Source organism: Antechinus flavipes, chromosome 3, assembly GCF_016432865.1.
Source record: "Antechinus flavipes isolate AdamAnt ecotype Samford, QLD, Australia chromosome 3, AdamAnt_v2, whole genome shotgun sequence".
NCBI classification, from domain to species: domain Eukaryota; kingdom Metazoa; phylum Chordata; class Mammalia; order Dasyuromorphia; family Dasyuridae; genus Antechinus; species Antechinus flavipes.
This window is the reverse complement of record NC_067400.1, coordinates 268,683,454-268,691,016: the sequence shown is the minus strand read 5'-3', so window position 1 is coordinate 268,691,016 and position 7,563 is coordinate 268,683,454. Positions and strand designations below refer to the sequence as shown.

The window sequence follows — 7,563 nt, the reverse complement described above, 5'->3', positions numbered from 1 at the left end:
AGGAGAATGTAAATTCACAATTGAATTCTCCCAAATATTATAAATGGTTTATTCCATTACTAAATAAACTACTTGGAGAAAACATGTAGATATGGATTCCAAACAAGTTATTTCTGTGATCTTTGTGTTACTTAACACAGTAAAAGCACGTTGCTGTCCTTATTTCTGTACATTGTATAGGTAGATAGATACATAGAGACATAGAGACAGAGAGGGTATTGATATATATTTTGCATCTATTCCTTTGATCCATCACTTTATTTCTTATCTATTATTAGATTTTTTTTATTAGATGTGACTTTATTTTAGTAAATAAAACAAAAGTTATGCCACCAGAACACATGCTGGATATAATTCACATTTCCCATTTGGTGGGACCACTCTCATGGTTCTGTAGTATTGAGCCAGCCTATAAATTTGATTCTCATCAAGAATTATTTGACATTTGTAATTTCTTTCTTTTTGTTTATGTTTTCTGTTTCTCTCAAGGTCCTTTCAAGAAGCAATACTTTTCTTGATTAAGTGATAAAGATGTTTCAGGAAGACCAGGGAAAGCATACTTGTGCAATACACACGTGAGAATCCCTTGGAATAACATCAATCTGGGAAGGCATCAGGCCTTTCTTGACTAGCTTGTACATCTGCTCTGTCACATCCTCTGAGGTGACTTTCAGCCACATGGCCAAACTGTAGTGGTATGGCAAAGTCAACTGGGACAGGCTCTTGCCAGGAGTGTGTTTGCAACCCATGACAACAAAGATCAGAAAATGAAAGAGCCAGATTTTATTTTATTTTTTAATGATTACTGTTTTCTAACACAGTGAGAAATCTGGTACTGTGAGGACTTCTTACTTTATTATTATTTTTTATTGATTCCCTTGATATTCACAATATTTTATTATTCCACATAACTATTTTTTTTCAATATCCACAAAACAATTCTTTGGAATTTTGACTAATATGGTACTGAGTAAATTAATTTGGATAATATTGTCATTTTATTATATTAGTTCAACATAGGCATAAATAATCAATATTTTCAAATTCCTTGAATATTTATATGCATAAAAATTGTTTGCTGACTCTGTTAATATAATTCTTACATCCTCATAGGTTGACTTTTAAGTATTTTATGATATCTGCAAAAATTTTCAATGGCATTTCACTTTCTATCCCTTCCTACAAGATTTTGTTGGTTATATATAGAAATGCTGATGATTTATGCTTTTATTTTATATCCTGCCACTTTGCTAAATTTGTTAATTGTGTTGACCAGTTATTTTAGTGGATTTTCTCAGATTCTCTGAGAATACCATATCATTTGCAAAGAGTAGTAAATTTATTTCCTTGTGGCATATTCTTATTCCTATTTTTCTTGCTTTATTGCTATATTATTTTAGTACAATATTGAATAACAATATTGATGAGACTCCCTTGCTTCACACCCGAAATTATTGGGAAGGATTCTAATTTATTTCCATTATACATTACACTAACTTAGTTGTTATATTAAGAAAGGTTCCATTTATTCCTCTGTGTTTCCAGTGTTTTTGAGTGGGATAGGTGCTATATTTGGTAAAAAAAAAAAAAAAAACTTCTCTCTCTCTCTCTCTCTCTCTCTCTCTCTCTCTCTCTCTCTCTCTCTATTTCTCTCTCTCTGTCTCTGTCTCTCTGTCTCTCTCTGTCTCTCTCTGTCTCTCTCTCTCTCTCTCTCTCTCTCTCTATATATATATATATATATATATATAATCATTTTTGATTGTTTTCATTATTCATTTAGTCTATTATATTTAATTTTCCTAAAATTGAACCAGCTCTGCATTCCTTATATAAATTTCAACTGCACATAGTGTATGATCTTCATGATATATTGCTGTAATCTATTTACTGATATTTTATTGAACTTTTTTTTGTATCAATATTCAATGGGGAAATTTATCTATAATTTTCTTTCCTTACTTTTGTCTTTCCTGGATTAGATATCAAAAAATATTTGTGCCACCCCCCAAAAATTTATTAGGATGCCATATTTACATATTTTCCCCAAAGGTTTATATAGTAATGGATTTAATTGTTTTAAAATTTTACATGCATTCACTTGTAAATTTATTTGTTTGGTTTTAGTTTGTTTTATTTTGTTTTGTTTTTCACTCAGGGGGTTCATGTATGTTTTTTTTTTCACTTAATTGTATTTTTCCAATTACATGTAAAGATAGTTATCAACATTCACTTTTGCAAGATTTTTAGTTGCAAGGTATTTTTTCTCCCTTTTCTCCCTTTCCTCCCCACTTCCCAAGATAGCTAGAAATCTGATATAGGTTATAGATGTATAATAATTTAAACATATTTTCATATTAGTCATAATATGGAAGAAAAATGGGAGAAAGGGAAAAAAGAAGAAAGGAAAAATAGCAATAACAACAAAAGTTAAAAATACTGTGTTGCAATTCATATTCAGTCACCATTGATCTTTCTCTAAATGAGAATTGCATTTTCTGTCCCAAATCCATTGAAATTATCTTGGATCACTGTATTACTGAGAAGAGCCTGTCATAGTTGGTCATCCCATAATCTTGCTGTTACTGTGTACACTGTTCTTCTGGTTCAATTCACTTCACTCAGCATTAGTTTGTGTAAGTTTTTCCAGGCTTTTCTGAAATCATCTTGCTCATCATTTCTTATAGAACAATAATATAATATTCCATTACCTTTAAATACCACAATTTATTCAGCCATTCCATAATTGATGGGCATCCACTCAGTTTCCAATTCTTTACCACTTCAAAAAGAGTTGATGCAAAGATTTTTACACAGTTGAATACTTTCTCCTCTTTTATGATCCCTTTGGGATATGAACCCAGTAGTGTCCAGAAGGATCAAAGAATATGCACAGATATGTCCTTTGGGCATAATTCTAAATAATTTCCCAGAATAATTTCTTTTCTAAAAACAGGATTATTTAAATATTCTGTTTTCTTTTCTGATTATCTATGCAATTTATCTTTTTGGTACATATTCATTTGTTTCATTAAACTTGTTAGTGCTATTAGCATAAAATTTGCAAAACAGTTCTTGACAACTACTTTTATTTAACCTTTCTTGGTAGTGTGTTCTCTCTTTTCATTTTTAGTACAGTAATTTGGCTTTCTTCTTTCTTTTAAAAATTAAAATAATCAATCATTTATTATTGGGCAGAATGCCGGGCCTAAAGCTAGTTTGTGTGACTCTGTAAAAGTCAGTCACTCCTGTTCACTTTCATTTCCTCATCTGTAAAATGTGCTGGAGATTAAAATGGAAAATCACTCCGATATTTTTGCAAAAAAAGAAAAATAAAGGGTAGGGGAGTCACAAAAATCAGATACAATTGTAGCTCAACTACCACTGCCACCATCACTACCACCACAATACCATTTTTTCTTTTGTTTTGTCTAAGATTGTAATTGCTGGACTTCCGGTTAAGATGGCGGAGAGGAGGCTCACAGCTGCATAAGCTCCACGCTTTCTCTCACTATCCACTTCATTACAAGCCTCTGAATCAATGCTTGACTGAAAAAAAAAAAAACGCACATATAGTTACCAAGAGAAGCCATCCTTGAGATCCGCCAAGAAAGGTCTGTCTTTACTGGAGGGCTGGGGCAGTTTTAGATTGGGCGCAGGCTGAGGGCAGCGGCAGTGAGAGCACGGGAGCAGACTGGAGAGGGGGTGGGGAGTGATCGCAGCCGTCTCTGCCAGGAGAGCTTCGCTACAGGTTTGGATAGTTTGCCCCAGCAGCAAGTCAGCAGCCCAGCAGAGAAGCTAAAAACACCGGGGCCAAAGAATACAACCCCAAACAGCTGGAGTCTCTCGGGACCTGGCCGTCCCTCCCTTCCCCCCCCACAGTGACTCAGCACGCTCTGGGATCTCAGAGCGCAGGCGCAGCACAGTCCTGCTAGTGCCTCACTGCTGCCCCCTGCAGTCTGTAGAGGAAGCTCGATTACATACCCAACCCCTCCCCCAAAGAAAGACTCCAGTTTTTTCTGTTTTTCTTTGGTAGTTTGTGTCTGATTAATAGACAGAATGAGCAAGAAGCTGAAGAGGACTTTAACCCTTGACAGCTTCTACACAGATAGAGAGCAGACTCTAAATCCTGAGGAGACTAAAAACAGGCAGTCCCCAGGTGAATCCCCAAAGGAGGAGATCATTTGTTCCTCAGCACAGATGAACCTCATAGAAGTGATTAAAAAGGCTCTCACAAGGGAGCTAGAAGAAAAATGGGGAAAGCAGAGTGAGGCTTGGCAAAAGGAGAGGGAAGCTTGGGAAAAGGAGAGGGAGGCTTGGCAAAAGAGCCTGGAGAAAGTTAAAGAGAGAGTGGATAAAGAAGTAAAATCCTTGAAAAATAGGATTGGTGAACTTGAAAACAAAATTGGCGAAATGGAAAAAAATTCCACAGAACAAAAGAACTCAATTGGACAATTAGAAAAAGATTTTAAAAAAGTGACTGAAGAGAACACTTCACTGAAAATCAGACTTGAACAAGTGGAATTGAATGACTCGAGGAGACAAGAAGAATCAGTCAAGCAAATCCAAAAAAATCAAACAACGGAGAAAAATGTGAAATACCTTCTGGGGAAGACAACAGACCTGGAAAACAGATCCAGGAGAGACAATCTGAGAATCATTGGACTCCCAGAAAAACATGATGAAAAAAAGAGCCTGGACACTATTTTCCAGGAAATTATCAAAGAGAACTGTCCAGAAGTCATAGGAACAGAGGAAAAAATAAACATTGAAAGGATTCATCGATCACCCACTGAAAGGGATCCTAAAATCAAAACACCAAGGAATATAGTGGCCAAATGCCAGAACCCTCAGATGAAGGAAAAAATATTGCAAGCAGCTAGAAAAACCCAATTCAAGTATCAAGGAGCCACAATAAGGATCACCCAGGATCTGGCAGCATCCACATTAAAAGATCGAAGGGCCCGGAATATGATATTCCGAAAGGCCAAGGAACTTGGTATGCAACCAAAAATAACTTACCCAGCGAGAATGAGCATCTTTTTCCAGGGAAGAAGATGGACATTCAATGAAGTAAGCGAATTTCATCTATTTCTGATGAAAAAACCAGAACTTAACAAAAAGTTTGATCTACAAATATAGAACTCAAGAGAAATCTAAAAAGGTAAAGATTAATCTTGGGAACTATATTTTGACTATATAGATGTATAAAGAATACATGTATACCTTGTTCTAGAAATTGATGTGGAAAGGACATTGTATCAGAAAAAGGGTAAAGAGGGGGTAGTACATGTCATGAAGAGGCATAGGAAACCTATTATATCTGAGAGAAAGAATGGAGGGGGATGAATATAGTGGGTATCTTACTGCCTTCAGAATTGGCTTTAAGTGAAAAATCTTAAGACATATTCAATCTATGGTAAAACTTCTCCCACCTCATTGACAAGTGAGAAGGGAAAAGTGAAAAGGGAAGGAATAAGCTAAGCGGAAGGGAATACGGGAATTGGGAGGGAAAGGGGTAAGATAGGGGGAGGAACTCTAAGGCGGGGGGAGGGATACTAAAAAGGGAGGGCTGTGAGAAGCAAGTGGTGCTCACAAGCTTCATACTGGGAAGGGGGAGAAAGGGGAAAGAAGGGAGAAAAGCATAAACCGGGGTTAACAAGATGGCAAGTAATACAGAATTGGTCATTCTAACCGTAAATGTGAATGGGGTAAACTCCCCCATAAAGAGGAAGCAGTTAGCAGAATGGATTAAAAGCCAGAATCCTACAATATGTTGTTTACAGGAAACACACCTGAAGCGGGGAGATACATGCAGGTTAAAGGTAAAAGGTTGGAGCAAAATCTACTATGCTTCAGGTGAAGTCAAAAAAGCAGGGGTAGCCATCCTGATCTCAGATCAAGCTAAAGCAAAAATTGACCTAATTAAAAGAGATAAGGAAGGACACTATATCTTGCTAAAGGGTAGCATGGATAATGAAGCACTATCTATATTAAACATATATGCACCAAGTGGGGTAGCATCTAAATTCTTAAAAAAGAAACTAAGAGAGCTGCAAGAAGAAATAGACAGTAAAACTATAATAGTGGGAGATCTCAACCTTGCACTCTCAGAATTAGATAAATCAAACCACAAAATAAATAAGAAAGAAGTCAAAGAGGTAAATAGAATACTAGAAAAGTTAGATATGATAGATCTCTGGAGAAAATGTAATGGAAACAGAAAGGAATACACTTTCTTTTCAGCAGTTCATGGAACCTATACAAAAATTGACCATATATTAGGACATAAAAACCTCAAACTCAAATGCAGTAAGGCAGAAATAGTGAATGCATCCTTTTCAGACCACGATGCAATGAAAATTACATTCAACAAAAAACCAGGGGAAGTAGACCAAAAAATAATTGGAAACTAAATAATCTCATACTAAAGAATGATTGGGTGAAACAGCAAATCATAGACATAATTAATAACTTCACCCAAGAAAACAATAATAATGAGACATCATACCAAAATGTATGGGATGCAGCCAAAGCGGTAATAAGGGGAAATTTCATATCTCTAGAGGCCTATTTGTATAAAATAGAGAAAGAGAAGATCAATGAATTGGGTTTGCAATTAAAAATGCTAGAAAAGGAACAAATTCAAAACCCCCAGTCAAACACTAAACTTGAAATTCTAAAAATAAAAGGTGAGATCAATAAAATTGAAAGTAAAAAAAAAAAAAAAAAAACTATTGAATTGATTAATAAAACTAAGAGTTGGTTCTATGAAAAAACTAACAAAATAGACAAACCCTTAGTAAATCTGATTTAAAAAAGGAAAGAGGAAAATCAAATTGTTAGTTTTAAAAATGAAAAGGGAGAACTCGCCACTAACGAAGAGGAAATTAGAGCAATAATTAGGAGTTACTTTGCCCAACTTTATGCCAATAAATTCGACAACTTAAATGAAATAGAAAAATACCTCCAAAAATATAGCTTGCCCAAACTAACAGAGGAAGAAGTAAATATCCTAAACAGTCCCATCTCAGAAAAAGAAATAGAACAAACTATCAATCAACTCCCTAAGAAAAAATCCCCAGGACCAGATGGATTTCCATGTGAATTCTACCAAACATTTAAAGAACAATTAATTCCAATGTTATATAAACTATTTGAAAAAATAGGGATTGAAGGAGTCCTACCAAACTCCTTTTATGACACAGACATGGTACTGATACCTAAACCAGGTAGGCTGAAAACAGAGAAAGAAAATTATAGACCAATCTCCCTAATGAATATTGATGCTAAAATCTTAAATAAAATATTAGCAAAAAGATTACAGAAAATCATCACCAGGATAATACACTATGACCAAGTAGGATTTATACCAGAATGCAGGGCTGGTTCAATATTAGGAAAACTATTAGCATAATTGACTATATCAATAAACAAACAAACAAAAACCATATGATCATCTCAATAGATGCAGAAAAAGCATTTGATAAAATCCAACATCCATTCCTAATAAAAACACTTGAGAGCATAGGAATAAATGGACTTTTCCTTAAAATAGTCAGGAGC

At 35.0% G+C, this 7,563-nt stretch overlaps 1 pseudogene; it reads right to left on the bottom strand.

Moving 5' to 3' along the window:
* Positions 1 to 324: 324 nt before the first annotated feature.
* Positions 325 to 749, bottom strand: LOC127557166 (40S ribosomal protein S13-like; annotated as a pseudogene).
* Between the last annotated feature and the right edge of the window lie 6,814 nt (positions 750 to 7,563).